Source organism: Nyctereutes procyonoides, unplaced genomic scaffold (assembly GCF_905146905.1).
Source record: "Nyctereutes procyonoides isolate TBG_1078 unplaced genomic scaffold, NYPRO_anot_genome, whole genome shotgun sequence".
Classification (NCBI taxonomy): domain Eukaryota; kingdom Metazoa; phylum Chordata; class Mammalia; order Carnivora; family Canidae; genus Nyctereutes; species Nyctereutes procyonoides.
The window spans coordinates 29,229,481-29,252,255 of NW_026575125.1; the positions used below are offsets into that span (position 1 = coordinate 29,229,481).

General features: G+C 35.4%; 1 pseudogene; it reads right to left on the bottom strand.

Moving 5' to 3' along the window:
• Positions 1 to 1,701: 1,701 nt before the first annotated feature.
• The window catches only part of LOC129517862 (40S ribosomal protein S8-like), a 32,804-nt pseudogene continuing 11,730 nt past the window's right edge, over positions 1,702 to 22,775 (bottom strand).

The following is a 22,775-nucleotide window of genomic DNA, read 5'->3' on the forward strand; positions in this document are numbered from 1 at the left end:
AGATCCTTAACCTCAGTTGTGTTTTCAAGGTCTCTCTTTTAGTTTAAGTTAACATATTCACAAATTACAGGGACTGGATCATCCACATCTTGGGGGTGGTGGAATACTGTCTCTTTTGTCATAATTAATGATTTTAGCTCTGATATTGAATGCTGCCTTTTATGATATAAATATTGCCTCTTCTGATTGATTTTTATTCATATTTGTCTGGTGAATTGTTTCTCATTCTTTTTTCAACATATCTGTGTTATCTTTCAAAAGTGATTTTTGAGGGTTAATATTTGCCCAAATATTTATCACTTTAATTTCTGGCATGTAGGAAGAATTAGTCTATTCTAATTTATTATGATGACTGATATAATTGATTTTCTTTCTTTCATCTTATTTTAGGTAAACTATCTAATATTTTTTAAATTTTATTAGTACAACAGAAAGGCAGTCAACTCTTTAAGTGTCCTGACTAGTATCAATTTAGTTTGTTAGGACAAATAGCTTTGGAGGCTGCCTGTATTTCCATGATGAAGTAGCTTCTTCAAGGATTGCATGTAGCAATTTACACTGCCTCCAGGTCCTATAAGCTGTAACTTTGGGTCACTGAAATAGCTGGGAAGCTGTACTTTTGACCCCAGGCTCTAAAGGAGAAATAGTAATTATTACAAACAATGAACTTTAAGACCTATTCTCTTTTGTAGAAAACTTTCCACAGGGGAACTGAGTGGGAAAAATTAGAGAGGGAGACAAACCATGAGGTCCTCCTAGCTCTGGGAAACAAACAAATGGTTGCAGAAAGGAAGGAGAGTGGAGGGATGGGGTAACTGTGTGACAGGCAATGAGGAGGGCACTTGATGGGATGAGCACTGGGTGTTATACTGTATGTTAGCAAATTGGATTTAAATTTAAAAAAAAACTAAAAAAAAAACCCTCCGTAAATACATCTAAAATTTCCAACAAGTATTACCATGAAGCACATTTTAGTTAAAATCTTCCAGCCAAGAAGCTGAGTGGAAGAACAGATGAAGAAGAACACATATTCAAAAAATATTTTTTAATTAAAAAATGAGAAAAATAACATGTATTCAAATTACCATATCCTCAAATTTCCTTTCTGCATCCAGTCTTTGGCCAACCAAAATCAGGTTTCCGTTCCTTTTTTTTTTTTTTTTTTTTTTTTTTTGCTAAATACAAGGGGTACTTTGCTGTACTTAAATTATTTTGCTTTATTTTAAAATGATTATTTCTATACTTTTTTTTTTTCAGAACAATAAACACGGGCAGCCCTGGTGGCACAGCAGTTTAGCGCCGTCTGTTCCCCGGGGTGTGATCCTGGAGACCTGGGATCGAGTCCCACGTCAGGCTCCCTGCATGGCGCCTGCTTCTCCCTCTGCCCGTGTCTCTGCCTCTCTCTCTTTGTGTCTCTATGAATGGATAAATAAAATCTTTTTTTATTTTTATTTTTTTTAATTTTATATTTATTTATGATAGTCACAGAAAGAGAGAGAGAGGCAGAGACACAGGCAGAGGGAGAAGCAGGCTCCATGCACCAGGAGCCTGATGTGGGATTCGATCCATGGTCTCCAGGATCGCGCCCTGGGCCAAAGGCAGGTGCCGAACCGCTGCGCCACCCAGGGATCCCTAAAATCTTTTTTTTTTTTTAAAGAACAATAAACACTTGCATGACATGACCAAAGATAGGAGGAAGATTTATTTGCCTTTCCAAGCTTTGATTTTTGACAGTTAGAACTCTAGCATTTTGCCCAGCAGCACATAGCCATCTGTTTGGCCACACTGGACTAGTCTTAAAGTGATGCATGCAAGAAGCCTGTGCTGATAGAACTCCTCCTCCAGAAGGCTGCTGATTTTAGTGTTCTTTTTCCTTTCATCATATTTCTTCTGAATTTTCTTTGATCATTTTTTTTTTTAAATCTCTTCCTCCTCCGGAGTCAACTTGGCCTCCTTCTTGAGGCCCAAGAATAGTGCATAATGAGACTGCTACCACTGTTGGTAGGGTGTGCTGTCAGTCACAATACAGTTCTTCACAAGGGTCTTAGTGCAGACCAGTTCATTGTTGGATACACTGTAACCAATACCAATAATCCTTATTTTGCACATAAAACATTCAGAGCCCCAGAAGTTCCCCATGTCTAGCTCCAAGGCATAGTACTTCTTATTGACTCCCCAAATACGGACAGTGTGTGTGCGGTGGGGGCCAATCTTTGTGTTGGCAGCAAGGCACTACAACCTATATTTCCACTTCTTGTGGTAGTTTTTATCTCACTCCTGGTCTTGCAGCGTGTGCACCACTTGTCCTGAGAGATGCCCACCCCTATTGGCTCTGGCTGCAAGAGTTATTTCTACCTTCTTGAAGGTCCTTTTTAATTTTCTTCCAGAACATCATATTTTTCTCTTTATATCTGTTTTTTGTCACTTAGGTATATTCTTCATTTTTTTAGCTTTATTGGATAAGTTTGACAAAAAAGTTAATATACTTAAAGCGCACAATATGGTGTTTTGAAGTAAATATACCTTGTGTAATAATTACCATAATCAACTAATATATCCATCACCTCACATAGTTCCATTTTATGTGTGTGAGGAGAGCATTTAAGATCTATTCTCCTAGCAAATTTCAATTATACAGTACATTATTAGTTATAATTACAATGCATTCTTTTGTAGTTCATCTCCATGGCTATTCTTTAGATATTAACATTTCTTAGACTTATTACTAGATCTATTTCTTACTCTATAACTTCTCTCACCTTTTTAAAACTAGATTTATCCTGACTTGGTAATTATCTTGATGTAGAGACTGAGGAAAGATAGGAATGTAAAATGACACTTATGGTTCTTTATTGGACAGTTTAATGAATTGCTATTAGAATGACAAGAGAAGAAATAGATTTTGTAAGAAAATAGTTGTTAGTTTTGGTCCTCATGAGTTTGAGATGCCTATTATTCAGTTAGAGATATTCAGTAGCAAGCTGAGTATACAGTCCTAATAGTAAAATATATATATATATATATGTATATATATATATATATATATATATATATATAGTAATTGTTTGTACTTATGAGGCAACTGAAAACATGAGACTAGATGAGGATATTGTAGCATAGTCTATAGAATAGGAAAATGGAGATAAAAAGCAAAAGTCAGTGTAAGAGCTAAATAGCAGCATTTAAGAGTTTAAGAGTTAAGCAGAAGCAAGACTCATAAAATAAGTATGAGCAGTTAGAGAAATGGGAGAAAACTCAGGAGACTGTGATCTAAAGAAATCAAAGGAAATATATGCTTGATGTAGAGTTGGTTGCTTACCTAATGACCATTCCCTCATTCAACATAATGTTATAGAATCTAAATTGTGTTAAGTCAGCAAATATGCCCAGGGAAGGTAGGAGATGTCTACGGCCACAGAGGATGAATCATGATTGATCTTAATAATGTGTGCCAATCTCATAGTCCTTTGCTGGTGATTATTTTATAGATTTATTTGTGACAAAATGCTAGTCAATGAGAAGTCAGGGGAAAATTTCTGGAGGGTTCTAAAAAGAATTACAGTTTTCTGATTGTATATAGAGGTCTTTATTATTTAAGCCACTAATAGTAATATTTGTTATTAATTTTAGATAAACATTTCATATTTGGTAAATACCTTGATTACTAAAAATTAGGTGGTTTAAATAACAGTCCCTCAACTGTGGAGTATAGATAAAGGAAAGCAAGTGGTGACCCAGTCATATCAGGATGAGAAACCTGTTACTCTTTTTATATGGAGCAAAACATGTGGTCAAATTTTCTCCTGTTATATCCTGTGATTCAACCTACATGCCAGATGATGACATATAATAAGAAGTCAGAGGAAATTTCAGGGTATTGTCATGTGTTGTCTCTTTCTTGAAACGTCCATAAGAGAGAAGGGTGCTTTGGTTAAATGTGGATAGTCTGATAGAACTAAAAAATTAAGAACAAATGAAACCAAAGCCAGAAGAAGGAAATAAATAATAAAGATTAGAAAATAGATAAATCAAATAGAGAGCAGAAAAACAATAGAGAAAATCAATAAAAATAAAATTGGAGAACTTGGATGAAGTAGACAAATTCCTAGAAACAGAAACCTACCATTAATAAAATACAAAGAAATGGAAAATCAGAATAGACTTATAACTAGTAGGAAGGTTAAATCAGCAATCAGAAATTTACCAGTAACAAAAAGCCTTGGATCTGACAGATTCACTGGCAAATTCTATCAAACATTTAAAGAAGAATTAATAATAATGTTTTGCAAGTCTTTCAAAAAACTTGAAGAGAACACGTACTAACTCATTCTATAAAGCCAGCATTCCCATGATACCAAAGCCAGACAAAAATACTAGAAGGAAAGTAAATTATAAACCAATATTGTTTATGAACATTGATGCAAAAACCCTCCAAAAGTACTAGCAAACAGAACTCAGCAGCATATTAAAAGGATTATACACCAGAACTAAGTGGGACTTATTCCTAAAATGCAAGGATGGTTCAACATACAAAAATTAATCAATGGAATATGCCACATCAACAGAATGAAGAGAAAAAAAAAAACCATCTCAACTGGTACCTAAAAAGCATTTTATCCAATTCAGTATTCTTTTATGATAAAAACATGAAATAAAGTAGGAATATAAGGAAACTAATCAACATAATAAAAGTCCTATATAAACACTTGATAGCAAACATCATACTCAAAGGTTGAAAGATTTTCCAGTAAAATCCAGAACAAGGCAAGGATGCCTGCTCTCTATTCAACATAGTACTGGAAGTTCCAGACAGAGTAATTAGGCAAGAAAAAGAAAGAAAAAGCATCCAAAATGGAAGCAAAGTAAAATTATCTCTGTTTGTAGATGATATAACCTTATATATAGAAAACCCAAAAAGTCTTCAAAAAAATTGTTAGAACTAACAAATGAATTCAGCAAAGCAGTAGGGTACCAATTCAACACAATAGAATGTATGAACCTTAAAAACATTATGCTAAATGAAAAAATGAAGACCAAAATCGAGATATATAATTTGCTTTCATTATAGAAAATTTCCAGTGTAGGTAACTCTATAGACAAAAAAGCAGATTAGTGACTGTCAGGGGCCAGGGATTGGGGGGCGGGATAAAGACTGACTATTTTAAGGGTATGGAAATTCCCTTTCGGGTGATGCACTGAATTGTATAGTTTAAAATTGTTCCATGTTATGTGAGTTTCAACTAGATTTTTAAAAAATTAAAAAGTGAAGGAGAATTAAAGGCTTTCTCACACAAACAAAAACAGAGATTTTGTCCAGTAGACCTGCCTTGTAACAAAGGTTAAAATATATTCTTCGAAGAGAAGGAATAAGACATAAATCAAAAACTAAAAACCACGTGAAAAAGGAAACCACAGGGATGTCTTGGTGGCTCAGCAGTTAAGCGTCTTCCTTCAGCTCAGGTCGTGATCCTGGAGTCACAGGATCAAGTCCCACATCGAGCTCCCTGCATGGAGCCTGCTTCTCCCTCTGCCTATGCCTCTGCCATTCTGTGTGTGTGTGTGTGTGTGTGTGTGTGTGTGTGTGATAAATAAATAAATAAATAGTCTTTTTTTTAAAAAAAGAGAAACACATTAGAGAAGGACTACATAAGGATAAATTAAAGTTTTATTTTTTCTTGCCTTTATTTGATTTAACAGAATTAACTCTTCATAATCACTATCGCAACAATGTATTGAATAATTATAGCTTATGGATAACTTAAATTAATGACAGCAATGTTTTAAGAGATAAGAGGGACAAATTGGAAATACTCTGCTATAAAGTACCTGCTCTAGCCATTAAGTGGTGGAGTGTCATATGAAAGTGAACTTAAATTATTCATAAATGTACATGTATTATAAATTCTAGAGCAACCACAAAAAATCTTCAAAAGAACTGCAATTGACAAGCTTATAGAAGAGAAAAAAAATGGAATTATATAAAATACTCAAAACAAAAGAAACAAAAAAGTGGACAAAAATAAGGAAAATAGTAAATATTTACAAATATGGTACATATTAATTCAACTAAATCAATAATCATTTTAGACAGTGATATTCTACATATGCCAAAAAAAGAGACTTAAAGAATGGATTAAAAAGACAAGATCCAACTACATGTTGTCTACAAGAAATGCACTTTAAATGTAAGATATAGCTATATTAAAAGTGAAGGATGGAGAAAGATACATAATGCTAACACTAACCAAAAAAAAAAAAAACTTGCATAGCTATATAAATGTCAAATAAAGCATACTTTAGAACAAGGGAAATTATCAGGAATAAAAAGAGATATTTTATCATGATAAACTGGTCATTTCCCCAAAATGATATAACATAACAATCTTAATGTGCATGTGCTTAATGGGAGAATGTCAAAATGAGTAAGGTAAAACTGATAGAACTGCAAGGAAAAATAGATGAATCTGCTATTATAGTTGGAGACTTCAACACCTCTCTATCAGTAATTGACAGACCAGCAGGCAGAAAATCAGTGAGGTTACAGTTGAACAGAGCAGCACCATCAATCAACTGTATCTAATTGACATTTATAAAACACTTCATCCAACAACAGGAAAATACACATTTTTCTCAAGCTCACATTGAACGTTCAACAAAATAGACCACCTTCTGGTTATAAAACACACTTTAAGAAAATTTTTAAATAGAGAAATCATACTCTCAGACCACAATGGAATTAAGCTACAAAATAACAGAAAGGTAGCTGGAAAAGTCCCAAAATAATTGGAGAGTAAACAACACACTTCTAAGTAGCAAATGGGTCAAAGAAGTCCTAAGAGAAATTTAAAATTATTTTGAACTAAATGAAGGTGAAATCGCTACTCATCGAAATGTGTGTGATTGATAAACAGTGTGTTTAAGGTGAAATTTATAATATCAAATGCATATATTATTAAAAAACAAGTATCTAAAATTAATGGTCCAAGCTTTCTCCTTAAGAAACTAGAGGAAGAAGAGACATATAAATATAAAGCAAAGAGTAAATATAGCAAAAATAAATGAAATTGATAACAGGAAATCAATAGAAAATTAGTAAAACCAAAAGTTTGTGCTTTGAGAAGATTCAGGATAGTGATAAAAATTCCAGCCAGGCTAATCCAGAGTAAAAAAACAAAAAGACACAAATTCCTAATATCAGAAACAAAGGAAGATATTACTACTGATCCCAAATTATTAAAAGGATAATAGAATATTCTGAACAACTCTAGTCCCACAAATTTGATAATCTAGATAAAATGGACTAATTATTTGAAAAAGATAGCTACCACAATTCAAACAAGCAGAAATATCTACTCCGAATAAGCCTATATCTATGAAAGAAATTGACTTAATAATTAATTGCCTTCCAAAACAAAGTACCAGGCCCAGATGGTTTCACCATAAATTCCACCATAATTTAAGAAATCATACCAATTCTTCACAATCTCTCCCAGCTAATGGAAGCAGAGGGAATACTTTCTAACTAATTCTACAAGGCCAGCATTTCTCTAATACCAAAACCTTGTAAAAACATTACAAGAAGGGAAAAGAGCAGACCAATATCTGCAGTGAACATAGATGCAGGAACCCTCAACACAATATTAGCAAATTGACTTCAACAATGTATAAAATAAATAATACAGGATGATCAAGTAGGATTTATTCCAGATATAAAAGGCTAACTCAATATTCAAAAATCAATTAATATAATTAATCCATCACATCAGCAAATAGCTTATCCTACTGAAGAGAGGAAATCAATACTAATCCTTTCCAGTAAGTTATGATACATACTGTGGACCAACAATAACTGTGAGTCCTTTCCCCTTCGACTTCAAATGAAGCTGCTTTATTCCTTCTCCATCATTGTATAATGAGTAAGTTGGGGGTGGGAAATTTATCTTTTTTATTTTATTTTATTTTATTTTATTTTATTTTATTTTATTTTATTTTAAGATTTTATTTATTTAAGAGAGAGTGTGAACAGGGGGGAGGGACAGAGGGATAGGGAGAAGCAGACTCCCCACTGAGCAGAGAGCCCAAGGTTTCAGCTCTATCCCAGGACCCTGAGATCATGACCTGAAAGAAAGGCAGAAGCCTAACTGACTGAGCCACCCAGGCACCCTGAAATTTATCTTCTTTAGGTAAAGAAGCCACATCTGAACTTAACAATTAAATGCAAAAACCAAGCATCATTTGTTTCAAGCTAGATTTGATAACTAGATGAGCCTGTGGGCATTTCTCACTTTGAAGGGGTATACATGCATTGAAAAAGAAAAGAAAAAAATTAACGTGTATATACTGGGGGAAAGCACATGGATATTTAAATAGTATAGGATTTATGACATAAATCCGTTTATACTTTTTGTGTCAATAACATCTGTATGATGTGTAGTATTACTCCCATTCTTATTCCTGATATTGGAAGTCCGTGCCTCTTTTGTTGTTTCTTGGTCAGTTGTGACAAGCTGTTACAAATTGTATTAGAAATCTCCAAAAACCAACTCTTAGCTTTGCTAATTTCATGTATTTTATATTGTTTTCTATTTTATTAATTTTTGCTCATGTCTAACTTATTTCTTACATTTTCTGCTGTGCAGTTTATTTACTATATAGATAATTCATTTTTAACTTGTATAGCTTTCGAGTGTATGCATTTTAAAGCTATTAGCTTTTTTCTACACACTGCTATAGCTGCATTGAACAAGTTTGACTGAAATATATTTCCAGTATCATTAGCTCATATAATGGTCTACTTCATATTTCGTCCTCTTCTATGAATCTCGGGTTTTATAGAGATGTTTTACCTAATTTTTAAAGCACTGGAGGTTTTGTTATTATTTTTAAGTTTTTTTATTAATTCAGTTAAGTATAGATAATATACTCAGTATGATGTTACTCCTATAAAATTTATTGGAAACTGTTTCATAACTGAGCATATAATGAATTTTAGAAAATTTATAAATGTTATAATCTCAGAAAAACATGCTTTTCTAAGATGTTTTTCCTACAGGTGCTCTGGCAAATTAAATAAAATTTGATAATTGTCCCCTGAGTTTTTTTTATCCTTACTGATTTTTTGCCTAACAGGTATTGAGAGACATCTGCTAACATCCCCCATTCTGATTCTGAAGTTTGTCTTTTTAATTTTGTCATTTTCTTTCTCTCTGTTTTTAAAATATGTAATTAAAATCATAAAAATTCTGAATAGTTATATGTTCTTAGTTGATTGACCATTTTATCATTATGATATCTTTCTTTATAGTTAATAACAATTCTTAACTTTAAGACAATTTTATTTGAAATTTTTGTAGCTCTACAAGTTTATTGTTGAATATTTTCATCACATACTTTTATTATTTTATTTAAATCTTATTTCTTGGAATGCCTGGGTGGCTCAGTGGTTAAGTGCTTGCTTTCGGCCCAGGGCATGATCCTAGAGTCCCGGGATCAAGTCCCACATCAGGCTCCCTGCATGGAGGCTCCTTCTCTCTCTGCCTATGCCTATGCCTCTGTGTGTGTGTGGCTCTCATGAATAAATAAATAAAATCTTTAAGAAAATAAAATAAAACTTATTTCTTACTTACATTTAATGGTTGTCTCTTTTGAGCAACATACAGCTAGGATTTTTTCCAGTTTGATAATCGATCAAGTTAGAGGAGTAAGACTTTAATTTTTTTGATATAATTATAGATTTACTTGTGTTTACTGTTTCTTCCATTATTTCCATTCTGTTATTTTTTTCTATCAAGTAAATTTTGGGTTTTTTGTTTTCATCTTTTCTATATTTTCTTTTTTTCTTACTTTTTTCTTTTCTTCCATTCCTTCTTTATCTTCCTTCCTTCTTTCTTTTCTTTTCTTTTCTTTCTTTTCTTTTCTCTTTTCTTTTCTTTTCTTCTTTTCTTCTCTTTCTTTCCTTCTTTCCTTCCTTCCTTCCTTCCTTCCTTCCTTCCTTCCTTCTTCTTTCCTTAAGGCACTTCTAGTTCTAAACTTTCCATTTGATTCCTTTTTAGATTTGAATTTTTATGAGATATCCCTAGTTTTAAGAGAGTTTGTGATTGCCTCCTATGTCATTTTTGTAATAGCTATTTTAAATCTTTGTCAGATTATTCCAAATCTGTGTCATTTTGGCATTTGCTTCTGTTCCCTGTGCATAGATATTGAACTCACTTATGTATCCTAGATATTTTGAACATATTATGAAACACTGAGTCTTATTTAAATCCCAAGAATAACATTGATATTTTTGTTTTAGAACCTAGCCAGCCTGTTTTTTCAATCTCACCTTTCCTTCTCACATTCTGTGGGCTATGGTTCCAATGACAATAGTTTTCAAAGTATTTATGGTACTGTTCTGATTCATTTACCATGTGCCATCAATCAGGAATCTGAGCTTTGGTCTATTAGTTTAGTGTTCAAAGTTTTTGCTGTGTTGAATAGGAACAGATCCACTGCATGAGCCATTTAAGGGTGAACCTAGAATTTCATAAACAATGTTATGAGTTCACTGTCCCAGCTCCTCCCTCTCAGTGATTCCTCCTCTTTTCCCCAAGGCTCCTCTTTTCATTCCTCTGTCCAGAAAGTTGGGCTTCGATTTCCTGACTCTACTATACACTTATGCAGTTGTCTCTATCTGAGAGGGCTCAGGTTATAGGAAGAACGAGAAAATGAGGAACAAATTTTGTCCTCATACTCTTGGAACTACAAATCCACTGAATAGAAATGAAGGTTCCCCTTAATCAGAGTTTTGGCTCCTGCTGCCACAACCACCATAGAATTACTTGGGGATTGGAGAGAGAAAGAAGAGAGAAAATAAAATATATATTTATGAGGGATTTTTCCCCTATCTCTGAACTTTAGGAATTTCCCTTCATTCTCCTTTAGCTAGAATTAGAAGGCTTCTCAGGTCTCTTTTTTCTGCATTTTGGTGCCACTTGGATTCATTAATTTCAGACTGGGAGATACTGGTAAAGAGAAAATGTTAAATTCACCACCAGTTTGGGGGCATTTCAGATTCCAGTCATTTTCCCTAACCTGACTGTTAATATTTACTTTTTAGAAAGCTCAAATACCTGCCTTATGCATTCTATCCAGGTTTCATAGCTGTATACAGTGAGAGAAATGCAATGGAATGAGTTTACTCCGTCTTAAGGCAAAATTGAAAGTTCTAAGGCTCTCTTTTACTTCAAGCATTCTATGAATCTCCTTCTGTTTTTGCCATCTTCTTTGCTCTCCATTTTCTTGGTAAGTTTGGGGGACCAGATGGAACGAGGATCCCTACTCTTCCACCACCTTGCCTCTTCCCACCCCCTCCATTTTCTTCTTCATTAATTTTGTTTTACTATTTCTCCAGTCTTTGAAAGAATGGGAGCTAAGATAGGCTAGCGATGAAACTGGACATGGAATGCAAATTTAGGAAATTATGGAGACTTCCAATATGAAGATTAATAAGTAATGGGAAACAAACTGTATTATGCAGTGCCTTATAGAAGCCCAAACAGAAGGGGAAGGGACAGAGTAAAATATTTTAAATTTCAAAACACCAGATTAAGGCAGAACTTTTGTTCTAACTGAAATTTTTATTAGTGTTTTGGTCTACCTACATAGCTAATTAAAAGTAACCAGCAAGTAAGAATTCACATAGTGAAAATCTGAGCCTCATACAACAAGCTAAAGTACAATCTTATGGATGCTCACAGCTATAAAGAGAATAGTATTTTAAAGCAATATGAAAGTATATATTCTCTGAAGAGATACATTTCAGACATTATGATGAAATAAAGGTTTTGCTTGGAACAGTAAGAGACAGGAGTGAGTAATAATCTTTAAAAAGTTCCAATAATTGTAAAATGTTTAGTTATATGTTAATTTTCCAGTCTGATATTTTGCACTAAATATAAAAATAATATTATTTACAAAATATTTTAAGGCATTTTATTTTCATCATAAAATCAATAAATGGAGGAAATGTTAAGTTGAATTGTATTCTAAAAATGCACATAAAAAGAAAAAGCCAGCAATGCTTAGCCCCATAGGACTTTGCATTTAAATAGAAATTGTTATAAAAAAGCATTATAATAGCAGTTTAAAAGCATTGGGTGTGAAGGCAGGCTTGAAAGAACACCATTAGTAATATAGCAATAATACTGCATATGTCTGAAAGCATATTAAAATGATAATGAAAATGAGGCCCATTTTTTATGAAGTGTTTACACTTAAACATCCTGGTCATCACTAGAAAACAATAAAATTAATTTTATACTTTTCCCATTCTTCTCTTTTAAATTTGAAGATTCCATAGTGGTATTTTCAAATACCTTTGGCAAATTTCCCTGCAGCTTCCTCTTGAAATCTTGAAATAAAAATCTTGAAAACCTTGAGTTTTTTCTGTGTGTGTGTATAATAAATATATCGGTAAAAGTATCTGGCATATTAATGTTAATTGAGGAGTAATGATTTGGAGCTACTCTGGTCCTTTGTAAAATAGACTGACATGATTTTAGAAAGTGGCATATATGTCAAAAAAAAATGGGTTAGTGGGGATCCCTGGGTGGCGCAGCGGTTTGGTGCCTGCCTTTGGCCCAGGGCGCGATCCTGGAGACCCGGGATCGAATCCCATGTCGGGCTCCCTGCATGGAGCCTGCTTCTCCCTCTGCCTGTGTCTTTGCCCCCCCCTCTCTCTCTCTCTCTCTCTCTGTGTAACTATCATGAATAAATAAATAAAATCTTAAAAAAAAATTAAAAAAAACGGGTTAGTGTGGTCAGTGATTTTCTGTCATATATATTGTTCAGCTATTTTTATTGTCTAGACCATATGTTAACACCTGGGACATATCAAATTAAGAAGTAATTAGTAATTTAAAAATTCTGATGATCACAATGTGATGATTTAATAATTGATAATAAAGCCTCATAGTTAGCTTCTAGATTTATATAAGTTCACTGCCTTCATTAAAATAACAAAGCAAATTCTATGAAGTTTTTAAATTATTAATTTTCTGTAAAAAATAAATGAATAAAATAAAAATATTAATTTTCTGTAAAAAATAATAGAGGTTTCTGTTAATTATAATGCTTTCAATAACTATCAACTTCAAGAGGGAGGAATAGTATTAGTATTACCCTGATCAACTCTGAAGTCACATATCAACCTATAAAACACAAATGTCAGATGAATGCTTAAAGAGGGAATAATATTCCTCTCTGTAACCAGATTCTACATTACTTCCTGAAAATGTATTTCTCACATTGGGAAATATGTGAAACTTTAAGGAAGACTTATTCACATGTAGTTTTTCTCTTGACTGACAAATATACTTCTTATTTTGACGATAATTCATTGTGATTGGAATCCTGCCAATAAGAAGGCAAAGGCAAAATAGCAGGTACAATACTTATATTTTGAAAAGTACAAAGAAATGAGTAATGGGAAAAATCCTTTTGAAATAAAGACTTGAAGGATGAACAAATGGTTGGTTATACAGAATAATAGTGTGTACACCAAATTCTAGCTTTGTAATAAATCATTTTAGAGTAAATGAAGCTGGAATGGAGTTAGTAGCCTATCTTGATGAGAAAAATATTCCTCTAAAGAAGTTGAATTTTATGGGCAACTTTCAGGATATTTTCACAATTGTCCGCTAATTTATTGATGCTTAATTTGCATGCCAAATGTGTGGCATTTTGAAAGAAATATGAAAGACTACTATGTTCAATCTAATTCAACAAGTATTCATGAATCCACTTATGTATTCAAGGCACTATAAAGAATACAAAAGAGATAATGAAAACTGCCCCAGCCCTCAAGCAACTTTTAAACTACCAGGGATGACACATGGTACCATTAAATAAGTAATTAACTGCTGAAACAACTGGTACAGAGATTGGGTACTATAGAATTTCAGACTAGAGAGAAAGAGAGAAAAAATCTTGAATAATCAGGAAGTCTTCATGAAAGACAATGGCATTTTTGCTGTCATTGATATAGATTTTTAAAAATTTATATCCAACCAACATATTTTAGTACCATCTATGTGTGAGATTCTGTACTATATGGTGCAGAACATATAAAAATGATTGAACCCTGTCCTCAAAGATTTTATAATCCAGGAGAATGATGAGTTCACAATTTATAACTGTGATATAAAGCAAAATATCATATTTTGCAAATGAAACAAAATATAGAATAAAAGTATGACAAAGTTCAGAGAAGGGAGTTATCACAAGTAAATAAAAAGATTTAGAAAAATGACATGGCATTTAAAACATGGCATTTCAAATGGTGTTCAAAGGAAAGGTTAGGATTTTCTGAAAGAGAAAAGTAGCTCCACCAGTAAGAAACAATAGGAACCAAAGCTCTGGAGGCAGGAAGAGCACAGGTTCTATTTGACGTCAGGTAAATAGTGGTAAATAAATGTAGAAAATGGAATGATTTGTCATCCTAAAAGTCAAGAGCACCATTGTTACTTCTCTGGGTAGTGAAGAATCACTGAAGTTTTAAACAAGGAATAACTTGATTAGAGCTGTGATTTAGAAAAATTAGTGGAACACAAAGTTTTAAGGGTGAAATGAAAAGAAGTTACTGTAGCCAGGTACATCTATGTGGACAGATGGATATGAGAAAATTTATCTTTGGAAAAACTGAATGGATCCAGGAAAAGACCCATCAGTGGTCAACCACTTTCATCATCATAAAGCACTCTGCTCAATAAGGCCCACTCAAATGCTTAAGGCTTACAATTGGCTTTTTAAGTCCTCATTCTTTTAAAGCTTCCAAGATTTTTAAGAAAGCCTTAACAAATGAGACCAAGACAAAAAAAATCTAGAAAAGAAAATTAAAAAATGAAGAGACAATATAGATTGAACAGTGGCTTTCAACTGGGTATAATTTTCTCCTAAGGGATATTCTGCAATGTATGCTAATAGTTTGATTATCACAATTAGTGAGGTGCTGCAGGAATCTATTAGATGGTGCTAAAACCCTTTAGGCCAGAGATGGTGCTAAACATCTTACAATTCACAAAATATCCCCCCAGGACAACTAATTATCTTGCCCCAAATGTCTAGAGGGCTAAGATTAAGAAACTTTGAAATAGAAGAAGAAAATAAAACAATAATAAGAAGTACAAAGTTCCTCGAATATAGGAGAATTTAAAGCATCTATGAAATAACAACAGAAGGCTACTAAAAGTGACAATATAAAAAGTGATCTTCATGTAACTCTGAGTTGAAGAAATGATGATTTTAAAAAAATAGAGACTTCTAGTTTCTGTTCTGGCATCTAAGGAGTTTGGAAGCCATCACTCCAATCCTCACAACAAGAAAAAACATCTTACAATCTGAACAATCTGAAAATGAACACCTCTTCTTAGACTCATCAGAGAATCAAGGGCACAGAGCAAACTACAGAATCCATTGAAGAGACACGAAGCTACATACAAAGAATCATAACTTAAGAGAGCAAAAGTTCAGGAGCAGAAACAAATATGGGAACTAGTACCAAGTAGGCAAACATATGCTACTATGATGAATTGCTGGAGACCCAATGTAGACACAGTAGAAGGTTAAAAACTCCAGTATTGGTCCCCATACTTTGGTGAGTTTTACTTCAAGGATCTCCTGGGTTTTTACAGTGAAGATCAGAAGAAAATCTTCTTAAGCTTCCAGTAAGTGGAGGAGAAAAAAATAGTCTTTTGAAATTCACCCAAAACTTCTTTGTTCTTAACAAGGTTCACCTTCCAGAGTATCAATTTTACTAGAATCTAACTACCTAAGTCCAGCCCCATCAAGCCTTCTTTGTGGGGGAAGGATTACACCAACTTCAGCCCCCTCTAAATTTCCATTTCAGGTAAAGGAGTGGTAGTACCTGAGAGACACTTGTGAGGGTCACATACCAGAACAAAGGTTCACTAATAGTCTAAGACCCAATCATAGGACTATAAGGACACTTCTCCTCCCACATTTTACCACAACATCAGTAGGGGTCCTGTATAACAATAATAATAGGAGAATACAATAGAAAGAATAGCATGTCTCAGACTGATTTAAGAAAAAAAAGAGTAAGTTTCTAGGGAAACTCTAAGACAACAGGGAAGGCAAAAACAATAACACCAGAGGAAACTAATTTCTGACACCCACAGGTACAGCCTAATGCCTAGCCAGATAAATCTAAAACCTAACACTAAAGGACTATTTTCTTCAATTCCTTTTATTCAATACATCATATGTGGCATTCAAGAAAAATTAAAAGTCGCAGTAAAAGACAAAAACACGGTTGGAAAAGATCATGCAAGCATCAAACCAGGTTCAGATATGGCAGGGATTTGGGGATGATCACACTAGGAATGTGTATTCTGTTTTCTTATGAACTGTTCTATAGTGCTGTATTTTCGAAAAGGTTATTATTCATTGAATTTCTTTGAAAAAAAATCAACATCTTCAGATTATTTCTCCCTTGTGGTTTTTTTATGATTAGACAAAATCTAGGTTACCAGATTTATGGTTATAGAATGGTTCATAATATTTTTTTTAATCATTTAATGTCCTTTAGATTAGTAGTGATGGCTTCTCTTAGATTTCTGATATTAGCAATTTATGTCGTTTTTTTTCTTAATCTGGGTAGAGTTTTATCAATTTTATCAATATTTTCAAAGAATAAGATTATGGTTTGGTTGACTTACTGTATACAGCCTGATGTTTTGATATATGTATACCTTATGAAATTATTACCACAATCAAGATAATTAACATATCCATTACTTCACATAGTTGTGTGTGTGAGGATATGGTGAGAGTTTTTAAGATCTATACTACTAGCACATTTAAAGTACTGATTTCTTATTTTCAATTTCATTGATTTCTGCTCTAAATCTTACTTTAAAAATATTTTTCTTACTTGTGGTAAATTTATTGTTACTTCTAGTTTCCTAAGGTGGAAGCTTAGAACATTCATTTTATAACTTTCTTCAATTCTAATGTTTGCATTCAAGTCTATAAAATTCCTCTAAGCACTGTTTTCACTGTACCTCACAAAATTTGATAAGTTGTACATTTACTTTCCTATAGTTCAAAGTATTTTTAAATTTTCTTGAGGATTCTTTTTTGATCCACATGTGCTTTTAAAATATGTTGTTGGAAGGGGGCGGGCAAGATGGCGGAGGAGTAGGGTTCTCACCTCACCCGGCCCCACCAATTTACCTAGATAACATTCAACTCTGAAGACCTGCGAATTCGACCTGAGATTTAAAGAGAGAACAGCTGGAATGCTACAGAGAGAAGGGTTTGTGCATCTAACAAGGTAGGAAGGCGGGGGAAAAAAAAGAATCTAGTGGGGGAGGGCCTCCACAAGGGGCCGGGCAGGAGAGGACAGGAGAGCCCAGCCCCGGAGAAGCAGGAACTTTAACAATCTCCCCTGGATTCTTCCCAAGGGGAGAGGTACTCAGCAGGGAAACTGGGCAGAACCGCAGGAGGGACAGTGGAGCCTCCAGGTTCCCGGGGTCACTAACAGAGGAAGTGCGCCTCGGGTAGAGCGCCCCACACACCAATGGCGGAGCCCGGTAAAGGGCTGGAGCGCATGCCCGGCGGGGCCTCGAGGAGAAGCCTGTAGGTCAGGCGGCGGCTCCGGGTGGAGGGGGCTGTGCCTGCTGCCTTCGAAGCCGTGGCCCCGGGAGCACGATTCCAGCAGCACAGGCTCCGGATCCCAGGGCGCCGGGGGACACAGCCCAGTATCCTGCGCTCCCCCCGGGACAGGTGGAGGCCGGAAGGGCACAGGACAGCGAGGACTCTCCTGCCTCCAGGTGGCCCCGAGCTGTGCAGGTCAGCACCCCCCATCCTGGGAGCATCCAGGCCAGTGCAGACTGGGAACTGCGGTAGTTACTGCGGGAGCTGACTCCAGGCTGGAGAGCTGGCCGCCGCCAGTGGTGGTGTTCCTCCTGCTGTTACCCTGTGCCTGGGAGAGGTGGGGCCACCAGGGAACAGGGGCCTCACAGGATAAACAGCTCCCACTGAGCCGAGCACCTGGCAGGGGGCGGGGCAGCTCCCCCAGGTGCACACACCTGAGAATCAGCATAGCAGGCCCCTCTCCCAGAAGACCAGCAGGAAGGACAGGGGAAGAGCAAGTTCTTGACCAAGCAGCTCTGGAAAGTTCCAGGGCAAGTCAAGGGATTTACAGTATATAGAACTAGAGACTATCGCTCCTATTTCCCCCCTTTTTCCAGTACAACTCATTTTTATATTGGACTAAATATTTCCAATATTTTTCCTCTTTTCCAACCTTAACTACAATATTTTACCACCTCTTCATTTTTAGGTATCTTCCTTTTTGACTCTCATATTTCTACAATTACAGATCTTAGGTATATTTTCCACTTCGAGAATCCCTTCAACATACTCAACATAATTTTGGGAGGTATATGACTTATGTTCTTTTGTTTTCTGTTTTTTTCTTTTCTCTGCCTCATTTTTTCTACAATGGCAGAAGTTAATACCTTCTAAAACATGACCAGGATGCACTCAAAACCAAGTGGTATACCTGCTGGTTCTTTCCGTGAGATTATATTCTCTATTCATTCCCATTCTGCTCCCTCCTTTTATCTCATTTATGTTTTGGTGGTCAATGTTGGGGCCTTCTACACATATTTCTGGTTTATACAAATTTGGGACTGAGCATCTTCTAACATACAGAACTTAATATTCTCAGAAACAAGAGGATCACCCTCTAGGACCCCTCAGGTAGACTATATTCTCCCTCCACTAAAACTTCGTCACCACCACCACCTTCCAGTCACACCCCCCCCTTTTGTTCTTCTCTCTTTCTCTTTTTTTCCTCTTTTGCTTTTTTCTCTTCATTTTTCTTTTTTCTTTTTTTCTTCTTTTGGATTCTTGGCCTTTTATTTTTTACTACTTCATTTTAAAATTTGTTTTTCACTTTAGTGGTCCTTCTGTTTTGTTTCGTTCTGAACTTTGTTTTCATTTTCTGGTCTCTGACCTCGGCAGAATCATCTAGGGTGAAATTTAGTTATGTCGTGGTTGATATTCTTGACTCAGCCTTCTCATACAGCCACTCTGAATTGAGCAAAATGACTAGAAGGAAAAAGTCACCACAAAAGAAAGAATCAGAAACAGCACTCTCTGTCACAGAGTTGCAGATTATGAGGTACAATTCGATGTCAGAAAGCCAATTCAAAAGCAAAATTATAAAGCTACTGGGGGCTCTGGAAAAAAAAAACGTAAAGATTCAAGAGACTTCATGAGTGCAGAATTTAGATCTAATCAGGCCAAAATTAAAAATCAATTAAATGAGATGCAATCCAAACTGGAGGTCCTAATGATGAGGGCTAATGAGGTAGAAGAAAGAGTGAGTGACATAGAAGACAAGTTGATGGCAAGGAAGAAAACTGACGAAAAAAGAGAAAAACAATTAAAAGACCAGGAGGAAAGGTTAAGGGAAATAACTGGTAGCCTCAGAAGGAAGAATCTATATATAATTGGAGTCCAGAAAATGCCAAGAGGGCCAGAGGGCCAGAAAGCATATGTGAACAAATCATAACTGAGAACTTCCATAAATTGGGGGAGGGAAACAGGCATTCAGATCCAGGAGATAGAGAGGTCCTCCCCAAAATCAATAAAAAACATTCAACACCTAGACATTTAATAGTGAAACTTGCAAATTCCAAAGATAAAGAGAAGATCCTTAAAGCAGCAAGAGACAAGAAATCCCTAATCTTTATGGGGAGAAGTACTGGGTTAACAGAAGGCCTCTCTACAGAGACCTGGCAGGCCAGAACGAGCTGGCAGGACATATTCAGGGTCCTAAATGAGAAGGACATGCATCCAAGAATACTCTATCCAGCAAGGCTCTGATTCAGAGTAGAAGGAGAGATAAAGAGCTTCCAAGATAGGAAGAAACTGTAAGAATATGTGACCACCAAACCAGCTCTGCAAAAATATAAAGGGGGACCCTATAACAGAAAGAGGAAGCACAAAGAAATAATCCACAAAAACAGGGACTGAATATGTATGACGATGACCCTAAATTCATATCTTTCAATAGTTACTCTGAACATGCATGGGCTAAATGATCCCATGAAAAGATGCAGGTTTTTGTACTGGATAAAAAAGCTCGACCCATCTATTTGCCATCTACAAGAGACTCATTTTAGACCTAAGGACACCTACAGCCTGAAAATGAAAGGGTGGAGAATCATATACCATTTAAATGGTCCTCAAAGGGATCCCTGGGTGGCACAGCGGTTTAGCGCCTGCCTTTGGCTCAGGGCGCGATCCTGGAGACCCGGGATCGAATCCCACATTGGGCTCCCAGTGCATGGAGCCTGCTTCTCCCTCTGCCTGTGTCTCTGCCTCTCTCTCTCTCTGTGTGTGTGTGTGTGTGTGTGTGTGTGACTATCATAAATAAATAAAAATAATAAATTAATGGTCCTCAAAAGAACGCAGAGGTAGCAATCCTCATATCAGATAAATTAAAGTTTATCTCAAAGACTGTTGTAAGAGATGAAGAGGGACATTATATCATACTTATAGGGTCTATCCAACAAGAGGACCTAACAATCATGAATGTTTATGCCCCGAATGTGGGAGCTGCCAAGTATATCAATCAATTAATAACCAAAGTAAAGACATTAGATAATACTACATTTATACTGGGAGACTTCAACACGGTGATTTTTGAAAATGACAGACCTTCTAAGCACAACATCTCCAAAGAAACAAGAGCTTCAAATGATACACTGAACCAGATGAATTTCACAGATATATACAGAAATTTCCATCCAAATGCAATGGAATACAAATTTTTCTCAAGTGTACAAGGAACTTTCTCCAGAATAGACCACATACTGGGTAACAAATCAGGTCTTAACCGATACCAAAAGATTGGAATTGTCCCCTGCATATTTTCAGACTACAATGCTTTGAAACTTGAACTCACTCAGAAGAAGAAATTTGGAAGAAACTCAAACACGTGGAGGTTAAAGAGCATCTTGCTAAAAGATGAAAGGGTCAACCAAGAAATTAGAGAAGAATTAAAAAGATTCATGGAAACTATTGAAAATGAAGATACAACCATTCAAAATCTTTGGGATACAGCAAAAGCAGTCTTAAGAGGGAAATACATCATAATACAGGCATCCCTCAAAAATTTGGAAAAAAACCCCACAAATACACAACCTAGATTCACTTCTAAAGGAACTGGAGAAAGAATGGCAAATAAAATGTACACTAAGCAGAAGAAGAGAGATAATAAAGATTTGAGCAGAACTCAATGAAATACAGACCAGAAGAACTGTAGAACAGATCAACAAAACCAGGAGTTGGTTCTTTGAAACAATTAAAAAGAAGGATAATTCCCTAGGCATCCTTATTAAAAATAAAAAAGACTCATTAATAAAATTATGAATGAAAAAGGAGAGATCACAACAAATACCAAGGAAATACAAAGGATTTGAAAAACATATTATGAGCAGCTATAGGCCAATAATTTCTGCAATCTAGAAGAAATGGATGCATTTCTGGAAAACCATAAATTACCAAAACTGGAAAAGGAAGAAATAGAAAACCCGAAGAGGCCAAACACCAGGGAGGAAATTGAAGCAGTTATGAAAAACCTCCCAAGACCCAAAAGTCCAGGACCAGATGGTTCCCCAGGGGAATTCTATCAAACTTTTTTTTCTTAAAGATTTTATTTGTTTATTCATGAGAGAGAGAAAGAGAGAGGCAGAGACACAGGCAGAGGGAGAAGCAGGCTCCATGCAGGGAGCCTGACATGGGACTTGATCCCAAGTCTTCAGGATCACTCTATTGAACTTCTAAAGAAGTAATAATACCTATTCTACTAACATTGTTCCAAAGGATAGAAAGGGACTGAATACTTCCAAACTCATTTTATGAGGCCAGTATCACCTTAATTCCAAAACAAGACAAAGACCCCTCTGAAAAGGAAATTATAGACCAATATGCCTGATGAACACAGATGCAAAAATTCTCAACAAGATACTAGCAATAGGATCCAACAGTACATTAAGAAGATTATTTGCCAAGACCAAGTGGGATCTATCCTCAGGATGCAAGGTTGGTTCATTACTTGTAAAACAACATGATAGATCACATCAACAAGAGAAAAAGCAAGAACCATGTGATCCTCTCAATAGATGCAGAGAAAGCATTTGATAAAATACAGCATCCATTCCTGATCAAATCTCTTCAGAGTGTAGACAGAGGGAACATTTCTCAGCATCTTAAAAGCTATCTATGAAAAGCACACAGCAAATATATTCTCAATTGGAAAACACTGACAGACTTTCCCCTAAGAGGAGGAACATGACAGTGTTGTGCACTCTCCCCACTGCTGTTCAACATAGTACCAGAAGTCCTAGCCTCAGCAATCAGACAACAAAAAGAAATAAAAGGCATTTAAATTGGCAAAGAAGTCAAACTCCCTCTTCATAGATGACACGTTACTGTATAGAGAAAACCCAAATGAATCCACCCTAAGAATGCTAGAACTCATACAGTCATTCTGCAATGTGGTGCGATACAAAAATCAATGCCCAGAAATCAGTGGCATTTCTATACACTAACAATGGGAATGAAGAAAGAGAAATTAATGAGTCAATCCCATTTACAATTGCACCAAAAGCATAAGATACCTAAAAATAAACCTAACCAAAGAGGTAAAGGATCTATACCCTAAAAACTACAGAACACTTCTGAAAGAAATTGAG